Source organism: Nicotiana tomentosiformis, chromosome 8, assembly GCF_000390325.3.
Source record: "Nicotiana tomentosiformis chromosome 8, ASM39032v3, whole genome shotgun sequence".
Lineage (NCBI taxonomy): Eukaryota > Viridiplantae > Streptophyta > Magnoliopsida > Solanales > Solanaceae > Nicotiana > Nicotiana tomentosiformis.
The window spans coordinates 37,647,103-37,673,128 of NC_090819.1; the positions used below are offsets into that span (position 1 = coordinate 37,647,103).

At 37.3% G+C, this 26,026-nt stretch overlaps 1 long non-coding RNA gene and 1 pseudogene across 3 annotated transcripts; both read left to right on the forward strand.

The window, feature by feature from the left end:
* Window positions 1-7,549: 7,549 nt before the first annotated feature.
* Window positions 7,550-26,026, forward strand: part of LOC108943251 (serine/threonine-protein kinase 54-like) — a 107,896-nt pseudogene continuing 89,419 nt past the window's right edge.
* On the forward strand, window positions 14,217-18,245 carry LOC104085498 (uncharacterized). Of its 3 annotated transcripts, none has more exons than XR_011410277.1 (3): window positions 14,217-14,384; window positions 14,449-17,553; window positions 18,003-18,245. It is a non-coding gene; the product is annotated as an uncharacterized lncRNA (long non-coding RNA). The 3 variants fall into 3 exon arrangements; XR_011410276.1 differs by lacking the exon at window positions 14,217-14,384 and having other exon boundaries at window positions 14,391-15,218; window positions 15,260-17,553; XR_001967157.3 differs by lacking the exon at window positions 14,217-14,384 and having other exon boundaries at window positions 14,391-17,553.

Sequence of the window (26,026 nt, forward strand, 5' to 3'; positions counted from 1 at the left end):
GCGTTGTCAAATATGTACGAGAAGCCTTCTTCTTCAAATAAAGTGATGCGTCAATTGTTCAACTTGAAGATGACAGAAGGTGGATCTGTTACGGAACATATCAATGAGTTTATGTAATATTAACTCAATTGAGTTTTGTTAATATAACATTTGATGACGAAGTCAATGACGAAGCCAGGGCGTTGATTCTATTATCATCTCTACCAGAGAGTTGGTCTGCAACAGTAACTGCAGCTAGTAGTTCATCGAGAAGTACCAAACTCAAATTGGATGATATTAGTCACTTGGTTCTAAGAGAAGATATTCGCCGGAGAGAATCAAGTGATTCCCCAAGATCTGCTTTTAATACTGAAAGCAGGGGAAGAAGCAGTCAAGGAGGACAAAGTCATGGTCGTGGCAAATCGAAGTCAAGGAGAAGAGGGCAATCCAAGAATCACAAAGACATTACTTGTTGGAATTGCGATAAAAAGGGTCACTACAATAGTCAATGTAGAGAACCAAAAAAGAAGAAGAATGATCAATACATGGACGATAATCAGCAAATGCAGTTGCTGAATAAGTCAGTGATGCACTAATATGTTGTCCACACAGTCCAATCGAATTTTGGATTCTGGACTCAGGTGCATCCTTTCACTCTACCTCATGCAAAGAATTATTGCATAATTATATTGCTAAATATTTCGGGAAGGTTTATCTAGCAGACGACGAACCTCTGGATATTGTTGAGAAATGTGAAGTTCATATAAAGATTTCATAAGGGACGTTATGAAAATTGCAAATTGTCCAACATGTTCATGGCCTCAAGAAAAATCTAATATCCACAAGTCAGATTGATAGTGAAGGATACACAATAGTATTCGGTAACGGATCGTGGAAGATAAGCAAAAGAACTTTGGTTGTGGCACGAGGCTTCAAGAAAGGAACACTGTATGCAACCGCAATACAGAGAGATACTATAGCAGTAGTTGACCATGGTCTTGACACAACATTGTGGCACCGTCTTGGGCATATGAGTGAAAAGGGAATGAATCTGTTGGCAGTTAAAGAAAAGTTTTCAAACCTCAAGCATGTTGAATTTGGTTTATACGAAGATTGCATTTATGAGAAACAAAAGAGAGTTAGTTCCTCAAAGGAGGGAAGCACGCCAAAGAAAGAGAAGCTGGGACTGGTGCATACGGATGTGTGGGGACCAGCTCCTGTAACTTCTCTGGGAAGCTCATGCTATTATGTCACCTTCATTGACGATTACACGAGAAAGGTATGAGTTTATTTTCTGAAAAATAAATCTGATATATATATGTTACCTTTAAAAGATGGAAAGCTGAAGTAGAAAATCAGGCAAGCCTAAAGTTAAAATGTCTGAAGTCTGACAATGGACAAGAGTATGATAGTCAAAAGTTTAAAGTATTTTACTTTGGGAATGAGATCAGAATGATTAAGACAGTTCCTGGAATACTGGAACAAAATGGCATTGTTGGGAGGATGAACAGAACCCTAAATGAACGAGCCAGAAGTATGAGAATACATTCTAGATTGCCGAAATATTTTTGGGCCGAGGCGGTTCACACAACAGCTTACCTTATAAATAGAGGACCCTCTGTACCACTAAATTTTGAAATTCCTAAGGAGGTATGGACAGGAAAAGAGGTAACTCTCTCACATCAGAAAATCTTTGATTGTTGCTTATGTGCATGTATACTCTAATGATAGAGATAAGCTTGATCCTAAAGCTAAATTTTTTTTATTGGCTATGGTGATGATAATTTTGGTTATCGATTTTGGGATGATCAGAATAGAAAGATCTTAAGACACAGGAATGTCATATTCAATAAAAATATGATGTACAAGGACAAGCTTGAAGTAGAACCAACCAGCACTAGCAAACAGACATCTGAAATATTTGAGTTAGAGGAAATCTCAAAAAATGAAGTCGCTAGAGGGATTACAACTGATTCTAAAATTGAAGATGATGAACAAGAAGTTGAATCTGGATCAGAATCAGAACCGAAACCAGATATAGAATCATATGCAGAACCAAATCTGGAGTCAGGACTTGAATCAAATTCGGGATTAGCTATTCCTGAACTTACATTAAGAAGATCTAAAAGAATCACAAATGCTCCAGATAGGTTAACTCTCTCTCTCTCTCTCTCTCTCTCTCTCTCTCTTTCTCTCTCTCTGTCTGTCTGTCTCTCTCTCTCTCTCTCTCTCTCTCCACTATTTACTTCTAACTGATGCTGGAGAACCAGAGCATTTTGTTAAAGTGATGCAAGTGATAAATCTGATAAGTGGAAGCCAGCCATGAAAGAAGAGATGGATTCTCTTCCAAAGAATAAAATATAGATACTTATAGAGTTACCAAAAGGAAAGAAGGCATTGCAGAACAAGTGGGTGTACAAGATCAAAGAAGAGCATGATGGTAAGAAGAGATACAAAGCACGATTAGTAGTAAAAGACTTTCAACAGAAGGAAGGAATTGACTTAGTGAGATCTTCTTTCCTGTAGTCAAATTAACTACTATCAGGTTGGTGCTAAGTATCGTAGCTGCATAAAATTTGCATTTGGAGCAGCTAGATGTTAAAACTGCTTTCTTGAATGGTGACCTTGAAGAAGACATCTACATGAAGCATCCTGAAGATTTTCAAGTTTCTGGTAAAGAAAACCGTAGTTGTAAGTTGAAGAAGAGTTTGTACGGTTTGAAACAATCTCCCGACAATGGTACAAGAAATTTGATGGATTCATGCATAACAATAATTTCACGCGATGTGTGATGAACCATTGTTGTTATATAAAAAATCTTGATTAATCTTATATCATTTTACTGTTGTACGTTGATGATATGCTAATTGTAGGATCTAGCATAAATGAGATCAATATAGTTAAGCAACAACTGGCAGAGGAGTTTGAAATGAAAGACATAGGACCAGCTAAGCAAATACTTGGGATGAGGATTAGCAGAAACAGGTCGAAAGGAACCTTAAAGTTATCTCAAGAAAAGTTTATACAGAAGGTACTAAGCATGTTCAGTCTTTATGATGCAAAGACCAGAAGCACTCCACTTGGAAGCCATCTTAATATGTCGAAGGACATATCACCTAAGACAGATGAAGGATGGAAGTACTTGTCCAAGTTCCATATGCTTCAGCAGTAGGAAGTTTTATATATGCTATGGTTTGCACTAGACCTGACATAGCCCATGCAATTAGAGTTATCAGTAGATACATGTCAGATCTAGGAAAGGAGCATTAGGAAGGTATAAAATGGATATTGCGATATCTCAAAGGCACCTCAGGTATGGAACTTTGTTTTAAAAGGAGCAATATCATCTTACAAGGTTTTGCTGATCCAAATTTAGGCAACAATCTGGATAGTCGAAAAAGTATCACGGGCTACATGTTCACCTTTAGAAAAGTGTTGCTCTATCTACCACAAAAGTAGAGTATATGGCAATCTAAGAAGATGGAAAAGAGATACGTTGGCTCAAGAACCTTCTTAAAGAGCTAGGTAAAGAGCAGGACAATTGTGAGCTTTTCAGCGATAGCCAGAGTGCAATTCATCTTGCCAAAAATCCAGTATTTCATGCAAGATCAAAGCACATCAAGCTGAGGTATCATCATATTTGAGAGTTGATAAGTGAAGAAACTCTTTCCCTGTAGAAGATACCAGGATCGAAGAACCCGTCAGACATATTGACCAAGGTTGTCGGTGCTGACAAACTGAGGTTGTACACTGCCTCAGTTAGCCTTGAAGATTGATACTGTGAAGGCGCCATCAGAGAATAGCAAATATTTTTTTAAATTTTTTTTTCTTTATTGATGTAACATGGTTTTGAGGGGGAGATTGATGGGAGCAAACCCTGTTGTTTGTAAAAGAAGGAAAAGAAAGAAGACAAAAAGAAGTAGAAAAAGACAAAGAGAATGTCATGATCCAAAATTTCCAACCTCGGGACCGTGATGGCGCCTAACATTTCGCTTGCAAGGTAAGCCAACATTAGATATAGATATTAACTATTTTTAATAATTTTCAAATTTAAATGACATTAATGAAACTGAATAGTCTGAAATAAGATAATAAACTAATAAGTGACGAAAACCAAATATAAATCCCAGATCTGATGTCACGTGTACATGAGCGTCTAGAATACTACAGATAAAAGTCTGAAATAAGCATAACGGTCTGAATCAAAGTAAACAACTGAAAATGAAGGAGAAGGGGACTTCAGGGCTGCGGACGCCGTGCAGCTATACCTCAAGTCTCCACTGAATAGCTGGATCCGAGCAAGTCTACTGAACATCGTTGGGACCAACTCCGGTATCTGCACAAGAAGTGTAGAGTGTAGTATGAGTGCAACCGACCCCATGTACTCTGTAAGTTTCGAGTCTAACCTCAACAAATTAGTGACGAGGCTAAGGATGATCACTTAGATTAACATGTATGCAATAATAATAATAACAGAAAAGACATGAAAGGAAGTAAGGCAGTTAATTTTTAACAATGAACTCAAATCCACCTAACAGAGAATCAAGAATAATCAGTCATACAAGCACTTCTCATTTACCGAGGCCAATCCAACAGTTGCAAACAATTATAATTTTTATCAATATATTGCGGCGTACAACCCGATCCCATAATATCAACTTTAAACAATCCGTCGCGGCGCGCAACCCGATCCCACCATATCATCATTTGTCAATATCATAATCCATCCTTATTCCGCCATTTCAATTCATTACCTTTCAATTTCTGTTGCGGTGTACAACCCACTCCCCAAACAATTTCAATCAATAATACCAATTCAACAACCAAGATTTGCAAGAAGTTCTACATCAAGAGAACAAATGTATGAACAATGGAGAATAACATGATAATCAAAGAATCTCAAACAACTCGGAGGTCTCAACTTTACCAACTCAACGGTATTTATCAATTGACAATTTTGTATAAATGAAACTACATTATTGGAGGCAACAAATGATATGAAACTATAAGACAAACAAGGCATAAGACAATTTAGATATGCAAGAAAGCAAATAAAGTCAAGTAGTAAATAAGCATGAAATTTTGGAAGGAATGGACAATTTAATACAAGGAATACTAAATGGCAAGTAGCAAATATGGCATGAAAGTCAAACAAGCATGTAGCAATTAAGACATGTAACAAGATATACAATGAAGAAACAAAAGCATGGAAACACGTATTACAACGACGCATATACACTCAGCACTTCGCATATACATCGTTTCTAATATAATGCACATAACAAGAAGTTCAAGGGTCCCTAATTCCCTCAAATCAAGGTTAGACCCAGCACTTACCTCACTCCGCAATCAACTCAAAGCTCAACTACGGCCTTGCCTTTCGAACAATCCTCCAAACCAACAAAATCTAGCAAATTATTGACCAAATGATTCGAAATAAGCTTTAGAAACTACCCACGAATGAAAGAAGTTCAATTTAGACCATTTCTGAAAAAGTCAACCCCGAGCCCGATTGCTCAAAATCGAGACTCGGACCAAAACTCGATTACTCATTCATCCCCGAGCCCGGATATGTGAATTGTTTAGAAATCCGACCTCAATTCAAGGTCTAAATCCCAATTTTACAAAAAAATCCCTAATTCTACTCAAATCCCTAATTTTTATCATGAAATTCCTAAATTTAATGTTGAAATTTCATGAAATGTAATGGGTAATTGAAAAGAAATAGATTAGAGTCACTTATCAATGAATTTAGGAAGAACATCTCTTGGAAAAATCTCCTCTAGTGTGTTTAGGGTTGAGAAAATGTGAGAAATGAGGTAAGTCTCGTATTCCCCCTCTTTTACCCAACTGCGGATGTCGCAATTGCGATGTCTTGTTCGCAATTGTGAACATCGCATATGCGAGAAAGGGGTCGCAAATACGAACCCTGTCTCAATAGAACACTTATCGCAAATGCGATATTTTGGATCGCAAATGTGAAACCCCAGCCTTCGCAATTGCGGACCAATCCTTTGCAAATGCAAAGGTTACACAGAAATACACTGAGTCTCAAATGCGACTCTGTCTTCGCAAAAGCGGCCACCGCTTGTTTGCAAATGCGAACTTTCTCCTCACAAATGCGAGACTCCCCCCTCCAGCCCATGCTCGCAAATGCGAACATTTATCCGCAAAAGCGAGGCTCGCAAATGCGAGACCTGCAGTAGAGCATTAGCAACAGTGAAGTATCAACTATTCTCCAAAGTCTAAAATCAATCCATAGCCTATCCAAAACTTACCCGAGCCCTCGGGCTCCAAACCAAACATGCCATCAAGTATAATAACATCATATGAACTTGCTCGTGCAATCAAATTACTAAAATAATATCTAAATCTACGAATCAACCTTCAAAACGAATGAACTTTCAAAGTGAAACTCGAGAACACTAGAATCACATTTAAGTATCCGAATCATGCCAAACCAATTCTGAATTGAACCAAATTTTGCAGACAAGTTTTAAATAGCAATACAGAACTATTTCAAGTTTTAACATCAAAATCCGAGCCCGTTAGCTAAGAAGTCAACTTAAGGTCAAATTTAGTAATTCTTCAACTTTCAAAAATGCTAGTTTTCGGCAAAATGAGTCAAAACAAGTTAGGGACTTTAGAATTCGATTCTGGACAAACGCCCAAGTCCCAAATCAGGATACGGATCCACCGGGATCGTCAAAATACCGATCCGGGTCAGTTCACATAAAATGTTGACTATAATCGACTCAAATCATTTTAAAGACAAAAATTCATATTTTCTTAAATTTTTCACATAAAAATATTTCGAAAAAGACCAGGACTACGCACACAAATCAAGACACGTAAAACGGAGCTAATCGAGGTCTCAGAACATGAAAATAAAGGCTAAATCTCAAAATGACCTATCGGATCATCATAGAGATAAAGCAAGAATGAAAATAAGAAAATGAGAGAAGAAAAGAAAGTCAAATTGGTGGGCTGAAAATTTAAAAGAAAGAATTCGGCGAGTAGTTTGCAGTGCCGTCCTGCCACATATTCACATTCGGTGAAATATTTTTTTTAGCAGATGCTCTGCCTATAAATAGGCGTTCTCTTCTTCAATTATAAATCATCCTCACAACTTCCTCTCTCTCAATTAATAAACAACTATTTTTTGTGTGGCCGCGGAGTAGGCAAAAATTACCGAACCACGTAAATCTTGTCTTGTCTTGTCTTGTTCAATTTATTGATTTTCTCGTTTAAATATTTTTCCCTTCTATTAGCCCGGCATGCTTCCCAACATATTACTCCCTATATGATTTGCCTTTTGAGATACCCTCATTTTTAATACTTTATTTACGGTTTGGAGCTATTCAAGCTTTTTATATCTATTTTGATCAATTTTTAGACAGTACCAACAATTTTTTATTTTGATTGAATTCTTGATTCAGCAATTTCTCAACTATTTAAAGCTTTTGAGGATTTTCTTAATTGAATGGAGGTCCCTACATCTGAAGAGGATTATTAAAAAGGGAAAGAGGTGTCCAAATTGAAGGACCTAAGAGTTCTTGATAAAAATAATATGGCAGAAAAAATAAGCAGGAATAGTAATGATTTGATTTATCGGGCGGATAGAACTAATTTGAAAAGTTTGAATGTTCAGTTGGAGAAGCACTTGAGTAGGGTTTGGTCGAGGAATGTGGAGAACCAAAACCAAAGGCCCAAGGAAGTGTGGAAATAAGGTACTTTGTAGCTCAGGGTACCTATGACAATCAAGATGTCGCAGGTAACACGTCTCTCCCTTATTAGCAGGAAATAGATTGATTCCTGGTTTCTTTATCAGTACATCTTTTGATAGAGAAATGATGTATGCATCTGACAGTTGTAGGAATCAATCATACATGTCACCAATGTTTTTGTTATTGTTGTATTTGGTGATAATATCTATTCTTTTAAAGAATTGACATTGTCTATTAACTTCTCGGAGCTCTATGTTTTTAATAGTTGAACATTTTATGGTACAATTTGCTAATTCTTCTAAATTTATTTGCATGAGTATTGACGTGGCAATGACAAGGTCCTTTTCAGTACTCTTGTTACAAGATTTGCACCTGCTAAAAACTAAGTCAAAATGTCCAAGATTTTAGTTGTTTTATTAGATACTGAGTAGTCATGTTGAATGCCTAAGTAATAGATGGTTCTTCTTAATTTGTCTCTGGCTTTTTTTTTTTTGGGTTGCATAAATGAAATCTATTGGAGTTGGTTGTGGTTGAAGAATAATGTACTGAGATTTCAGCAGAAGCGTGAAGGATTGAACAAGATGTTTTGCATGCAAAATGCATTGACTAATTTTTATTAATTCATGGGTACTTACAACCACCACTGATACGTTGCTCCCTACAGCTGAAATATAGTAAAAGTAACTTCGCTCACCTCCACAATACCTATGATGTGGATAATAGGGTAACACTTCTCTAGAAAACCCTGCACATCCTCGGTAGCTGTGCCATTGAAAGTAGGTGGACTATACTTCTTAAACCTCTTAAGCCTCTTCTGCTCCTCCTCTGATGCCCCTGGCCTGACCTCAGGCTGAACCGCGATAACGGGTTGTACCAGTACCACATACGGGAGTGTAATTTCCGGTATATCCATGTTTGTAGCCATTGATCATTTTACTTGCTTTCTAGGTTAGTTTATATTTTCGCAATTAGTTATAAATATTTCTCAAAACCTTTCTATGTGTTTGGCTTAGCACAATAAGTGATAATTCTCTTAAACGCCTAATCGCCTACATATTGTTCTCTGTGGGATTCGACCCCGACTCATAGTTGGGTAAATTATATTGCATTTGACCGCTTTTTAGTAGTGGATTTGGACGTCATCAAAATTGGCGCCGTTGTCGGGGAATAATTTGGCGTATGTAGGTTGTTTGAGAAATAAGCGTACGTGCTTTGGTCAAAACTTGTGAATATTTGTGTAATTATTTTCTTATTTGTTTTATTGTTTATTTTCTTAGTTTTGAAAATGGCATCGCTTAATGAAAATTGGTCAGATGGTAGTTGTTTATACTTTGATGACCCTTGTCCTTATTGTGGAGGACCACACTCATAGCAAAATTATTTAAATTCTCCCGGGGGCGGATTGTACGCACAATCTCAAACTCATGAGTGGAGTATATGTGACAAGTGTGGTGGTCAAAATGGCCATTGGGATAATTATGATTATTTGTCCTTCCCTTCCCCGAACCCCCACTATGATGATTATACTTTTTGTGATAATAATTATAAGGATATGAAAGTGAAAGAAAGTGAGCATGGTCAAAATGGAGAGTTCAAACTCATGATGGAATGCCTACTTGAAGGAGGAAACAAAGAGCAAAATGCCTTGGAAGAGCTTTTGAAAAATAGTCTCCTAAATGATTTGGCGCTTGAAAGGTTGAACTTACAAATGGAAGAAATGCTTGAAGCTTTAGAGGTCCAAAAAGCCTCAGAAGTGAATGATAGACAAGAACCGTCCTTAGATATTGAAGCCGAAAATCCTTTTTTGGCACTTGATCAAAATCTAAGAAGAACTCTCAAATGCTCAAAATAAGAGGATGATGCTCATGTTGGAAGCCATTCTTGAAAATGAGGAGAAGCACAACTTAGCACTCGAGGACTTGAAATAAGTACTAACTCAAAATGATGAGAACATCCACACTTTGGAAGATCAAATGAAAATATTGGTTGAGGCTCATTATGCCCACCAACTAGAGAGTGTGGAAAGAGTTTAAGAAAAGTCCAACTTTGAGGAAGAAAGTGAGCTTTATTTTGAGGAATCAAGAATTGAATATCCGCCAACCGACTCCATGCCTATTGATGATGCCAAGAAAAATATGAAATTAGAGTCAACCGATGTAGTTGAAATGATTGTTGAAAATGACTCTAGTTCAGGGGAAAAAGAGGATGCCAAAATTCGGAAAAAAGTTGCAAGTTAGGAGTTTGATATCTCATTCCAAGCATTTTTCAAATTTAAAATTCTATGGTGATATGGGAATTGAGCCGTGTGAATCCATATTAGATTGCAAAGAAGAAAGACAAGAGCCTTACATCCTGCAATTTGAAAATTTAAGAATGTAAAATGACAATCCTCAAAGGAAATCCAATAAATGTAAAATGAAGAAATTGATGTTTGGCTTGGTCATCTACATACTACCCCCTTCCGCTCGTGGTCACAAACTTGATTCCATGTTGGGTGTCAAATTTATATCCTCAAAGTGGAGAAAAAAGTGGTAAAGTTGACTGCGTTGTGACACGATATTAAATACGGTGCTTGGTGGGAGGCAACCCATCGTTTTCAACTTTTTAGTTATTCTTAACATTTTTATTTTGTTATTAAATTTTTTATTTTTAAAAATAGTGACTTTTATTATTTCTGATCAATCTACCAAGTTGCAGGAAGTTTGGAAGTGTCCGGGACAAGAACTAGGGAGATTGGGTTGTGAGAAAAATCAGGTCCAGGCCTTTGATTTCGCAATTGCGAACAAAGGTCCGCATTTGCGAACAACTGGCCCATCGCAAAATCAAAGATTCAGTCGCAATTGCGAAACCCAGCTGACATTTCGTCTCTCGCAATTACTAGCTTGGTGTCGCAATTGCGGCAACTGAGGGCCTTAAGCAGGTAACTTTGCTTCACTTTTAACAAAAGTTCCAAAAAATTTTGCGGCTCTAAAACTGAAGGAGTATTATCTTCCTCACTCTCCCAACTTCGAAACTCCCTCATTTTCACTCCTAATTGCAAGAATCCAGGTATGAAAGCTTAATCTTTGCACTCTTTATGATTTGTAGCATACTCTTCTTCTTCTTCTTCTTCTTCTTCTTCTTCTCTCCTTGTGCTCTGAAAGACTAGGGCTCAAATTGATTTTTCTCTTCCGTGCAAAATTATTTGAAAAACATCTTACATTGTGTTGTAATTTCTGGGTGAGGTTGGTTGAGAGTGTGAGCTTCTTTATTTTCTTATAAAAATGGGGAAGTCTGAGTACCCATAGCTTGTTAGAATGTGAAGTGAATTTTGTGCCTTCAATGTGTTCGATGGGAGGCCCGAATGAGATTCTTCACCGAATCATTAAAATTTCTTCAATTTGTGATTGTGCGTGAAGTTTATTGCATGATATTGTGCCTAAAAACTAATTGGACTCTTTAAAGTGTGATTTTGTTTGAAGATTTTGGGGCTAAATTGTTCTGGGTTTGAAGAGCTTTTGGGGACGATGGCATCACAATTGCGATAGCCTTTTTGTATTTGCGGTAATTCGCATTTGCGACAAGGTTACCGCAATTGCAAAAACCATCAGACCTAGCAATTTTCGCATTTGCGATGATTGTTTCGCAATTGCGACCTCTGTGGATTCCTGCTGCCTTCGCAATTGTGACATCAGAGAGCAGGCTTCTGCTGAACTGAAAATCCTGAAATTTTTTCTAAGGCTGGGTTTTGTCTGTCCAATCATTTCTTTGGTATATTGGATCATTTTGCAATATATTTCATAGCCATACTACGTTTTCACTCCAATATTTTATTTACAGGTACCATAAGCTGAAAATGAGATCTAACTTCGATGAATCCGCACATGACAACCCTTTGGAAGTAGAGGAGAACTATGACCAACACCGATTCTTGTTATTGGAATGCCATGAACAGTACTATGCCGAGTTGTCTACGAAGAAGTTGCTCCTGGAAAGTGGTATATTGCTGGAAAAGGTCCCAGAACATCTTCCTGAGTTCCATCAGAGGCCTGCAGACATGGGATGGACCTGTTTTGCCCCTCAATCTTGCAGAGCGAATGAGCAATGGGTAAGGGGATTCTATGCTAACCTTTCAGCCATCAAGTTAAGAAATCCAATCATGAAAATTCGTGGCAAAATGGTAAATTTCAGAGCTGAAGCTGTGAATCGAATCTATCACCTGCAGGACCATGACATGGCACCATTCCATGAGAAAGATTGTACCTCGGGCGAGTGGTTGGTCTCCAAATTATGCCCGGGTGCGGATGTTCCATGGGCAGCTGAAAAGAAAGGGATTACATCAAAAGAATTCACTGGTGAAGCAAAGATATGGTTGGCCATCATATGCAATCGCATCTCCCTTGTAGGGAATATATGGAATGTACCTGTAATGAGAGCTCAAATGATCGCTTCCATTCTTGATAATATCCAGCTCAATGTTGGTGCGATTTTCATCAATGAGCTAAGGGATTATCGGAGGCAGGATGGTCAGTCACTGATGTTCCCATCTCTCATCACTGAGTTGTGCCAGCTTGCAGGGGTTGAGGAGGATCCAGAAGACAACTGGATAGATCCGGGAAAGCCTATAACTCCATTGAAGAAAAGAGGAGAGGGCGGCGCCGTGAAAATCAAAAAGAGAAAGGGATCTTCTTCTTAGACCGACCAGGGTAGCTAGCCATCATCTTCTGCAGGAGGACCATTTGCTATGCTTTCCGAGGAGATGCGGCAGATTCGCGACCTAATAGCTGGCCTTCCACAGGGACCTGGGGAAATAACTGAGGGACCCTCTGTATGCATTTCAAAGAAAGAAATTCAAAAGTATCTTGATAATCAAAAAAATACATATATTGATCATTTCATTTGCTTTCTAGGTTAGTTTATATTTTCGTAATTAGTTATAAATATTTCTCAAAACTTTTATAAGTGTTTGGCTTAGCATAGTAAGTGATAATTCTCTTACACACCTAATCGCCTACATATTGTTCTCTTTGGGATTCGACTCCGACTCATAGTTGGATAAATTATATTGCATGCGACCGTGTCCATTTACTTTTTAGTAGTAGATTTGGACGTCATCAACTCCCTCCCCCAATATGTGAAATAGATGGTGCAACTGAGATCAATCCCGCCTGAGCCAATGTACCAAACATGTTCAGGAACTGTGCTAAAGTCTCCTGAAGTCCAGGGGTAATAAGAGGCGCCTTCGGTGCCTGTCCCTCAATCGGAGCTACTGGTGGCTCCTCAACTACTACTCTGGCAGGTGCTCTAGCTGCGACATGTGCCCCTCCTAATCTTCTACCTCGGCCCTGGCCTCTCGCGGCTCTAGCATGGGGCGCGGTTGTCTGCTCAGCTGACCTAGTAGCGCGTGTGCTCACCATTTGTGAGAGAATAGAGATACAAAGGCTCAAACTTCAAAACAGACAAATCCGAACGACAGGAATGAAAGAAGTGAAATTTTTCTAATAGTCCTGTAGCCTCTCGAAGATAAGTACAGATGCCTTCGTACCGATCCGCAAGACTTTACTAAACTTGCTCGTGATTTGTATAACGTATGAATCTTGAGCTCGGATACCAACTTGTCACGACCCAAAATCTCACCTTAGGCGTCGTGATAGCACTTAGTCTCTAAAATTAGGTAAGCCAGTTACTTACACCAATTAAGCCAGTTTAGCAATGATAATTTAAAACAGAGTTTAATATAATTACCGAAACAAAGGCGAAATAAGCCTACGCGACAATAATCATAACAACCTCCCAATACTAGGTAATACAGAGTCATAAACTCTAAATGAATACATAGGAATAACTCAAATACAATACTGTTCGAATAACAATTTAACAATACAGTAAAAAGGGAAAATAACTCCAAGGGACTGCGATGATCAAGCAACTCTACTTTGAATTTTTGCGATCAAGAATCTAACTCTGTCTGAGTCCAATATCTCCAAACCTAAATCTTCACAAAAAAGTGCAGACGTGTAGTATGAGTACACTACGGTCGATACCCAGCAAGTATCAAGACTAACCTCGGTGGAGTAGTGATGAGGTACAAGTCAAGAGACCTACTAGTCAAAACAACTTGTGTAGTATAGAAGTATAAAGCTAATAATGAAAGCAGGAATCAGTAAATGGCAACACGTATCAACATGTGATATAGATAGTAAAGTAACAAGGACACCATTAAAATACCAGTAAAACCAAATAAGGAAAACCAATGACAACCAATTAATCAAGCCGTTCTAGCATAAGTCTTACAACAAAATTACTTCGAGATACCTCATCTCATAATCACAAGTCACGAGTCCCAAATCACGAATCTTACGCTCACGGCACCTCGTGCCCACATTTTCAATAACCACTGCACGGACAACTCACGTACCAATATCTCAATCCGCCTGGCATGGTTATAGGCCCACAATCACAATCCGCCCGACATGGTCACATGGGCATGGTCAATATCAAAATACACTATAAAAAATGGGTAAATTGCGGAGGTTTATTTTCGGAGGTTATAAGTAACCTCCGCAATTTGCATAAATTTGTGGCACTTTGTTATCCCCACAAAATTATACAATTTAAGGGAGTTATAAACTTCCGCAACCCTAAAAAAAAAGCGCCCAATTTATTTCACACTCCCTCCTTTTTTCCCCAACCTTTTCAGTCTAGAAACATCCGCGCGCCCAATTTATTTCACACTCCCTCCTTTTTTCCCCAACCTTTTCAGTCTAGAAACATCCGCCCTTAACACTTCCGCCTAATCGACTCCCCCTCTCTCTCTGTGCAGGAAACCACAATCTCTTGGTTTTGATTGAAATCCCTTAAAACTTCTGCCTAATTGAAATCTATTCAAGGCAATCAGAAGACTTCCGCCCGATTCTCATCGTGTACAAGAGATCCAATCAGAAAGCTAACCACTCAAGGCAAGCTCTTTATCTGCACCTAAGCTTATTTCGAGATACATTTCTTTTAATTGTTTTCTCATCTGGGGTTTGCTTCCGTTCTCTCTCCCTCTATCTCTTTAATACTGGTTTTGTGTGATTTTTACTAGGGTTTATGCCCCCTGTTTGAGTACCGAATATGTTTCGTTTCTATAATTTCTTACTTTTATCTGTTCTTTCTGTTTCTTAATTTGATAGTTGTTTGGGGAGTGCTGAAATTAAAACATAAAAAATTGATACTTAAGGAATTAATTGCACAATTGTTGTTTTTATTAGTGCAATGATATTCTGAATAACAACAGATGCCTTTGTGGAGTGTTGAAGATGTTCTATTTCTGTTCGATGGTGATTCTCTTTGATCCTAGTATCCGCTTGTTACATCCTGTCAAACTTCTTTCTGCTTATTGTGTCCTTTATTAGTGAAAACAAAGGCTTGTTTATAAAGAAAAGGCTAGAAATGCACAGGAAATTATGCTCCTTCGAGTTGGTGGGTAAATTTGATTTTTAGGTGAAATTAGAGAGGGAAAATATTTTTCACTTTCAATTTTTCTTGTGAGTTGTGGGTTGTTATTGGGTCACTTTCATTTTTTCTAAAAGAACTTTAGTTGGATTTTTGGAATGGCTTGATTCGGAGCATGCAGACATAGAATCTTCAAGTATTTTGAAATAAAATTTACATACTTAGAAAAACTATGTAAGAATATTATAGATCACATAGTTAACTTTCAAACTATTTAAAAAGTAATTGAGAAAAAGGTTCTGCTCAAAGGAGGTAAGCCGTCTACAAGAGTTATGGGAACATCCTGAGTATCTTTGTTGGTGGCAGCCACAATAGCCGCTACTAGTGTGAAAATTAATCCCATCATTCTTAGAACCATTTCATAGCTTCTACCTCTATCACATCTACTTTTTTCCTCAGAACCAGTATCATTTAACTCCATTATCTTCATTTTCTTGATCTCCTCGCTGCACTCATCAAGTCCTGCTCTATTTGTATCCATCATATATAATGTTGTAATTCTGTATTCTATAATAAAGACTGAGGAACAACGTTGAGTATATATAGGATGAAAGTACATAACAAATATATCATGGAGCAGCGACAGAGTGGTTACGTGCAGATACTGTCAGTGAATAGGAGTAAATAGAGAGGGTAAATGAGGTAGTTGTCTACTTACCTGTGGCATTGGTTGGTGGGTAGTGTTGCATTCAATTCAATCAACCAAGTTATATTCTCAAATTATAGTTGAATGCAGTGTGGATGAGAAGGAAAAGAGAGAGCAAGTGGTGCATTGTTTCTTAATATTTGATAGTCTGGTTAGATATATTGTTGAAATCAATTCACGTTTAGTCCATAAATAACTTCGGATATACTTATAAATAGTGTTGGACAAGAGTTGCTCCATATTTATGCTTATTTTTTTCCTGATCTATAGGAGTTTTCCAAAATTTCTATGTTCTATGAGATTTTTGTATTTATATGCCACATATTTTCTTATATAGTAAAGGAATTTAAATAACAGATTCTTTATATATGAATATTTAGATTAATGACATAATCAAATCATTATATTTTAGATCAAGTACTTTTTTCCTATTAATTTCTCCAAATTAGATGCTTTGTGACAGATATTTTACAGTAAATTGTTTCCTTCTGATAACTTACAGTAAATTTATTTTATATCATGATGCTTATAGTTTGTTTGACTTTCATGTCTTTGAATCTACTTATTATTGTTGGGACATGTGACTATGACCATGCAAATCATTCTCTGTTGCGAAATTTTCAATTTTGTAGTGTTTATGATTATAGATAGCTTTTTGTTGTATGTATTTATTGCTTAATATTTTGTATTCATATTTTCTGTCTAATAAAAGAGAACTGACTATGTTAATCTTGCTTTTGGAATATGTTAAGAGTCTTTTCTCTTCATTTTTTTTGGGTTTTTTAGGATTTCAAGCTGATATCTTTTATTTAATCTTCTCCAATAGCAATGGCAAAGAAGTTGTTATCCACAACTTTCTTAGACAAATAAATTGATTTTTGTTTGTTCCTATTGACTCTTACTGTGTTGTAAAGTTGCCTTGTGCCCGGTCCATGAGAAATGCATGAAAATGATCTACTAATAAACTGGCACTGTATTTTATTTAATTTGGTGTAGTTGTAATTTATTGAACATGACAAAAACATGTGAAGGAAAGTGTGGTAGTCGTGGGGCAAAGTGGGAAAAGAGAGTTTTCAACGAGGAGAAAGTGATAACAACGTTTTGAATATAGGGTGGGTGTGTAGCCTTTAACTGTGCTGTGGGCCTTTAGATATGTCTCAACAATTACTACATACATGCTTACCATTAATAATGTGTTTTTCATTTTCTTCTTTAGTTGCTTTTTTTCTAATTTTCACATTTGAAACCTGGAATTTAATATAGTATTACAGTATTAGGGTAATTGTCAGATTAATAGTGTCGGCAATAGCAGTAGCGACCTTTCTTTTTCGGGTTACTGATTCAGGCGGTAAAATATACAGTTATAATGTTCGCTGAGATTTTTTTGATGGGTATTGTGTTTAAGAAAAAATTGAGCTAGCAGTGAGTGAAAGTACAGTGGATGAGTTTGAAATTTCTCCAAATGATGTTGTTGGTAAGGTGCTAGGCAAAGAGCATCATAGAAGGGTGAGATGTTTGGGATTAGGAGCTACTCCAAGCAATACTTTCAGAGAGACAAATCTTCGTCTTGGTAATATAAGAATTGTGAGTAATAATGTTGGATGTTCTTCTTCTGGATGCCAAGAGAAGTACAATCAATTGATGAATACTCTCAAATTATACATGATAATGAAGGAAAGGTCAATACCAGAATAATTTTCTGGGATCTTTGCTTCTCCTACAACGGTAAATGATAAGTTCTTTTATTTTTGGTGTATTGTACAATTTTATTTTTCATACATGTCAATTTCAGCTCTAAAACCAGCTAGTATTTTACAATTTTGCTTCAAGCCAGCCCCCAAAACCTGCAGAAAACCAAATGATTCATATTTCTTTGTTCAAAGGATCACTATAACAGAACATTCTGGTCGAAGTTAGATGATAGTAATTCAAAAGGAAGAAGTAATAGTCTACATGAATTCTGCCATAAGTGTTGTATCACTTATTAAACAAATGCTTTATTTTCTTTGTATTTGTGTTGCATAACGTCTACCTTTTAGACTAGAGGCTTCGTACCTTGTCCTGTTTCAGTCTTTTTTATTGGTTTAAGTAGACAATATATATTTTATCTCAATGAATTGTTTCCTGATACTCCTCTTAATACTTGTATTTTTTTTTTTTACTTTTTATTGCAGTCAAGTGATGCAGCTAGTGGACCTGTTTCACCGACGGATGCAAGAAGATCTTCTGGTGCTAGTAATCTCAGTGACATCTCAGTGACAACCATTGAGATTCATTTTAATTGAAGTGGATGTATTAGGACAATGTAATAGCTGACTAATATAGACGGTTAACTATGTTCTAATTTAGCTTGATGACATATGATACTACTTTGTCATAGTATTTTTCACGGTTAATGAAATGTTGATGTTTCTTAATTTTAATGCTTTGGTTTAAGCATGAATATTTCAATTGATATTAGGAAAAAGGTATGAAAAATTGATGATAAAAAATTAATTCTATAATATATTTAAAAATAGATGGAGATAATTAAAACCCCCAAAGAGAAATTAAACAGATCTTGATAGTGTACACATAAGAAATTGCGGGGGTTTACAACCCCCACACTCAAAAAAAAAAAAAAATTTTAAAAAATAAAAATTTATTTTCTCGCATGATATTGCGGAGGTTAGAAACCTCCGCTATTTGCTGTCGCGGCGGTTCGGGAAACCCCCACATTTATCTGCCGCAAATTAATAGTGGCGATGCTTACTGCGGGGGCCTTCTCAACTGCCGTGACAGCAAATAGCGGAGGTTACTAACCTCCGCAAATTGCAATTTTAACCTCCTCAATTTACCTATTTTTTTGTAGTGATAGAAGCAGATAATATAAGAATACATGGGCATGATCAATAAATGTCAAGTTTCATACCCCTGAACTGGTGTAAGTGGCATGCTACGGTGTATGCTTGTGCGGTGTACTATCGTAGTACAAGTCAACTAGTAATATCAAAGACATCGAGGAGCTCATTGAAAACAACACAACGAGTCACGTAAGGTGCATGAAATACACAAGGAAAATCATACCATCATACGAATATCATCAACATAATGCCCCAGGCCACCATATATCATCCCTGATATATCCACCCTTATCTCTCCGTATTGATAACATCATATTAGCCACTCTTATCGATCTGCACAGATATTTACACAATAGCCACCCGTATTACTCCGCCATGACAATATCATTATCCACCTGTATCACTCTGATAGCCACATGTATCACTCCGCATAATAGCCACCCTTATCGATCTGTCCGGACAATAACACAATAGTCGCCCGTATCACTCCGCACAATCAACAACAGTGAGATGCCACCCTTATGCTACACATAACAACAATAGTGAGATGCCACTCTTATGCTTCGCATAACAACAATCAATCCACACAACAATTCACATGTGCTAACATCACAACAACACGACATATCAACACGTACCATAAGTGCCTATATGCCATAACCTTTCCAAAACAACAATGCAAATATCACCATATTACATAGCCCACGGCTCAAACACGATGTGTATAAAATCTCAATAACAATAAAATGAACGAGAAAGTAACTCAACAATGAACATCACCCCACTTTAAGTACAACTTCAATTAAAATAGATTAATGACTTTCAATAATTTCAACTTCAATTAATTGCTTAAGAATAAACTCAATAATGAAGGTATTTTTGAAATGACAAACTTCGAATTCTAGTGTACGACATAAGCTAACAATGAAAGAGATGACATGAACTAAAAACTACGTCTAAATACATGAGAATAACTTGGCAACGAGATGATATCGTGTAACAACAATTTCAATTAAAAATAACTCAACAATAAAGGAAGTCACATAATAATTAAAGAGGTAACAACTTCGAATAAAGCATATAAGAGTAGACTTGACAAGTAAAGGATATGACATGTGCTAACAACTTCAAATAAAGCATGTGAGAGTAAACATGACAAATAAAAGATAACATGTGTTAACAATTTCAAATAAATACATGAAAGAATCCTAAGAGTCTAAATCGGTCAATTTTCACATATAATCCTGGGTACGCACTTGTCACCTTGCGTACACGTCTTTTACATAATTCAAATAACATAATCAACCCAAATCCTAAGGTGTAGTTCCGTCACACAAAGTTACACAAGATACTTAACTCAAAGAAGCTAAATCAATACTGTAAAATGACCTTCTCATGTGAAACAATCTCCGAAAGGCTCGAATCTTGCCAAAATAATTTAATAACATAAATAAAAACCATAGAAAATAATTTCGGATAATAAAGCATCGATCTTTAATGAAAAATAAAAAGTCAACCCAAAAAGTCAACCCAGGCCCGCACCTCGCAACCCGACAAAACTCACAAAATCCGAACACTCATTCCGATACGAGTCTAAGCATACCAATGTTATCCAATTCCGACATCAAATTGGCCTTCAAATCTTCATTTTACATTTTAGAAAGTGTTTACAAAAATCCTCAATTTTTTCAATTTAAATCACTAATTTAATGATAAAAACAAAGATGGAATCATAAAATATAATCAAATTCGGGTCAAGAATACTTATCCCAATCCAACACGTGAAAATACCCTCCACAATTACCCAAATCCGAGCTCTCTAACTCAAACAAGTGATAAAATAACAAAAGTCCTCGAAATAGAGTACTTATAATTCTGCCCAGGGATGCCTCTTACACGATCGTAGAACATCCTTTGCAATCGCGGAGCACAACATCACTGCCCAAAGAATAAGCTACGTGTTTGCGGAACACACCTCGCGAACGCGATGAATAATTTGGCCAACAAACGCGAAATCATTTCACATCTCGCGAACGCATTGCGTAACATTCTACCAGCCCCTAGTTCCCTTATGCGAACGCGGAACTATAAATGCGAATGCGGAAAGCAAGAATCTAAACCTTCGTGATCGTGTTCCCTCAGTCGCATCCGCGATGAACAAAATAAAGAGCTCCCAGAATCACTTCGCGATCATGTTCATCTTTACGCGAACACGATGAACTGCAAAACATTAGAAAACTAGCAACTTTAAAGCATGAAGAAATGGCATGTAGCCCATCTGAAACATACCCGAGCCCCCGGGACACTGTCTGAATATACCAACAAGTTTCATAATATAACACAGACCTTCTCGAGGTCTCAAATCACAACAAACAACATCAAAACTATGAATCCCCACACTATTCAAGCTTAACAAACTAATGAACTTTCAACTTTTATAACTCACGCCGAATCATATCAAATCAACTCGGAATGACCTCAAAATTTTCATGCAAGTCCCAAATGACACAATGGAGCTATACCAACTCCCAAAATTGCAATCCGAGCCCTATATCAACAAAGCCAATGCCCGGTCAAACCTATCAATCTTCCAACCTTTCAACCTTCCAACTTTCGCCAAAATGCATCAAATTAATCTACGGACCTCCAAATCCAAATTTGGATATATGCCTAAGTGCAAAATCACCATACAAATCTATTGAAATCATCAAAACACCATTCCGGAGTCATCTATACAAAAGTTAAACTCCGATCAACTCTTACTACTTAAGCTTCTAAAATAAGAATCATTCTTCCAAATCAATCCTGAATCATACATAAACTGAACTCGACCACACACACATGCCATAGTGTACAATATTAACCTACTCGAGACCTTAAGCCATCGAACGGAATGCTAATTTTCAAAATAACCGGGCAGGTCGTTACAGGGATGGGCGTGGTAGGTGGGTTGTTGGGGTGGTAATTTGGGGTGGGGGCTAATGGGGATGGGGAATAAGGTGGGGAAGAGTGAAAAAGAGTGTTGAAAAATGTTTTTCCTCCTTTTGGTAGGGAAAATAGTTTCTTCCAAATGGAGAAAAATGAGTTCATGAGAAAAATATTTTTTGAAAGAACTAAGCCAATCTAACATAGAAAAATTGGAAAATATTTTCCTTCATTCCAACACACCCTTAGTCTTACAATTTTCTACTCTTGCAACAAACTCCTCAAAGAAGTCTATATTCAATTCTCAGATAAAGTTTTTTAAAACAAAATTGTCTATATACAGTATCCTAGAGAGAGTCCTAATTGCAATTTGTGCATCACTATTATAATTGGTTATAGTGCATCTACAAAATACTCCTACAATTTGGATGTTGGAGTAGGTCAGACTTCCAAACCCCTCCTTCCCTCAGCTTATTCAACCTACCCAAAGAAAAATAATTTGAAAATAAAAAGAAAGGAAAAAAGTTGACAAACTGCAATGCATTTTCAATATGTTTGTAATCACAAGCTGGGGTGAAAAACATCTTACATTTAAAATCTTATAACCGCATAATGTTTGTAATGACCGATTGGTCTTTTGAGAATTTACATTTCGTTCAGTGGTTCTAGGGAATGAATAGCTTTGTATTATGCATCATGATTTGTGTGTATTGTCGGTTTTGATTTTCGGGTAATTCAGGATTTTTTTGGAAGAATGATTCTCAACTAGGAAGCTTTAAGTTTGAAGAGTTGACAACTTTTACTTTTGTATATATGACTCTGGATTGGATTTTTGATGGTTCCTCTAGGTTTGGATGGTGATTTGGGAGTTGTGTGTATGTCCGGATTTGCATTTTGATGTTTCTAGAATGTTTTGGCGCTAATTGGCAAAAGTTGACCATTTGAAGGTTTGGAATGTTCATAGGTTTGACCGGGAATTTACTTCGATGTTAACGGGTTCGAATTGTAGTTTCGGGAGTTGGAATAGTTTTTTACGTCATTTGGAACATGGGTGCAAAATTTGAGGCCATTCCGACTTGTTTTGATATGGTTTGGGACGAGTTTTCCAAGTTGAAAGTTTAAAAGTTCATTAAGTTTGATTTTAGGTGCGATTCGTGGTTTTGATATTGTTATGTGTAATTTGAAGCCTTGAGTAGGTCCGCGTTATATTTTGGGACTCGTTTGCATGTTCAGACAGGGCCCCGAGCGGCTCGGGTGAGTTTTGGCTCGATTTCAGACTATTTCCTCTCATCTTGAATTTGCTGGTTTTTTGATGTCTCGAATGGCCCGTTCTTCGCAATCGCGATGTTGTGGACGTGATTGCGATGTGTAAGCTGAAGCCATCCTTTTTTCTTCAATAGGTTGGGGACTGGGGCAACGCGTTCGCGGATCTTGAGTGGTTATACCATTGCATTCGCAGGGGTACATTTTGTGACCGCGTTGATGTGTGGGAGCTGGGGGCTTTATTCATGGTGTCCGCGAGGTCATTGTCGTGTCCTCGAAAGTTGGCATCACTGTTCATCGTGTTCGCATGGTATGTGCCGCGAACGCGAAGTGTAATCTCTGTGTGCAAACGTGAGGCTTCTTCTTCATTCGCGAAGGGTATCCCTAGAGCAGATAGATAATACTCTATTTCGGACCTTTGAGTTATTTTATCACATGTTGAGTTGGGGAGCTCGGATTTAGGCGATTTTGGAGAGAATTTTCACCACATGGAATGGGTAAGTACTTTTTACTCGGAATCGATTATATTTCATAATTATATAATCGATTTTGGCATTTGATTGATAAATTTAAAAGAGAAATTTAGGGTTTTGTGTCTAAACGTTTGCTAAATTGAACATTTGAGGTTTGAACATCGATTCAGAGTCGGATTTGAGTAAAATTAGTATGGTTGGACTCGTGTTCGAATTGGTTATCAAAATGTTTGAGTTTTGTTGGGTTACGAGGTGCGAACCCAGGTTGACCTTTTTGTTGTCTTTCAGTATTTGATTAAAGATTCAACCTTTTTCATTTGAGTTTGTTTTCTATGGAATTATTTGATCATTTTGAGTTGCTTTTGGCTAGTTTCGAGGCGTTCAGAGGTTGATTCGTGCGGGATGGCATTTCTAGAGTATTGTTTGACTTGATCAGTATTTCATTTGGCTTGTTCGAGGTAAGTAACATATCTAAACTTGGATTTTAGGGTAAATATTGCTGAGAACTATGATATTTGAGATGAGTTGGGAGACGCACGTTCTAGGTGATGGGCGCGGGTACGTGAATCTAGGTATTCATGATCCGGGTAGTTTTAAGCTATTATATGCCTTGGTTTGCTATTATGTTTCTTTGATATCATGTTCTCTCCATTTATGTGACTACGTGGGATATTATTCATGCTAGAAATCATGCCTAGGCTACCTGCTCAATTGTTTGAGATATGATAGGGCTATTTTTTTTCATGTTGAGCTATTTGCCTTAGCCGTAGTTATATGATACAGTCATGATAGTTACATCCGCATGTTATATCTCTGTCTCTGTGCACTTTTGATATGCTGTCTCACATGATATTAGTGTACTTGTACGTGACACGAGTTTGAATTGTATTTGAGAGATTTTGTATAATTCGTATTATATAGCTAGTTTGTGTTTCTGTGAGATGTCTGCATATTGAGACTTGAGCGGATTGATGACTGATGTGGTCCATAGAGCCGTATTGATATGGATATATGGATCGGGTTGCACACTGCAATGACTATATTGATATTGAGGTGACACGTATGCCAGCCCCATATTAGGCTAAGTTGTACTGATTTGAGGCTACGCGTGCACCAGACCCCACTATTTGGGCTTTGTGATTAGGGTTGTTCAAAACCGAACCGAAACCGTTAACCGATGACTTATTGACTTAATGGTATCGGATTATCGGGGTAATAGATGGTGAACGGATTGAGATTTTATAATTAACGGCTTAAAGGTTTGGGGTCGGATTACTCAATTTTCTTATCGGGTAAACCATTAACCCGTTAAGAATTTTTATATTTACACTTTTACCCCTATGAATATAAAGTACTATTGAAAGTAATTTGTTGAATTGTCCGCTGGCTTTATCCGTAATAGCTGGATTGTCTGGTTTTATGTCCTTTTTACATGCATCTAACAAATTAAAGTTTGATTTTCTAGATTTTTGGTTTTACAATCTGGATTTCTTGTGAAGACCAAATGTTACTGAAAGTTTGATTGATTCATACGTGTATGGGTAGTCTTGAATATGAACTAGATTGGAACTTAGAAGAAGACTCTTCAGTTCAAAAATACTGTTAGATCTTAGATGGTATTAAAAATTTGGTATTGATTTAAAACCGTTTGGTATTGATTGAATGATTCTTCACAAAATTTCTATTTAATTTAGCTGATAAACCGCCCGATAATCGTTAATGCGATACCAATTCGCCCATTGTCTTATTGGATGGCTAGCGCATTACTATATTTATAATCCGATAACCGATAACCGATAAGCCGAACAGTAAAGTGTAATTATCTGTCCGATCCACCCGATAAGCACCCCTATATGTGATTATGATTAGCATTTGGGTAGGATCCGCCCCTCCGGAGTCTGACATGCCAGAAGTGGGCGCATGACTTGTACCACCAATCCTTAGGAGGTTGTATAGAAGTTCAGCTATTTTACCTATTTACATTTATTATTTCTGTCACGACCCAACTGGAGGGTTATGACTAGCACCCGTGCCATACTTGCCGAGCACCAACATACATTTTATCTAATCTTTCTTATTAATTTTAAGGGCCGACAATACCAATATAAATGGTAGACATGGATCATGAACATCCAATAATGAAAGATAATGTCATGAACATACGTAACATGGGACGACAAGACTGTCAAGAAACTATATATAAGGTACGAGCTACCATGGTGCCATGAAAGACTATACAACAAAAATCAGCCGACAAGGCATTCCAAACCATACATGAGTCGACACCTGTCTATGAGCCTCTAAAAGAACATAAGTGCTACAACATTGCCGGAACAGGGCCCCGACATACCCATAATGTCTATAACAAAAATGCATACCAAGACCACGGCAAGTCCGGAGAAAGGATCTTGCCAATAACGCTGAACTGGATAGCCTACTGTGATGGGGGAGCTACGTCTACCTGTCTATCAGGACCTGCAGCACGACATGCAGCGTCCACAAATAAAAAGGACGTCAGTACGAATAAAGTACTGAGTATGTGAGGCAAGAAAGCATAAGTAAGAACAGTAATGTAAACAGGGATAGAGAATATACAACCTGTGACATCTGGGTACCTCTGAGGGCTACTGACATGAAATACATGATACATACATATATATACATAAAATTTTAAAACATACGCCTTTGTGGGCA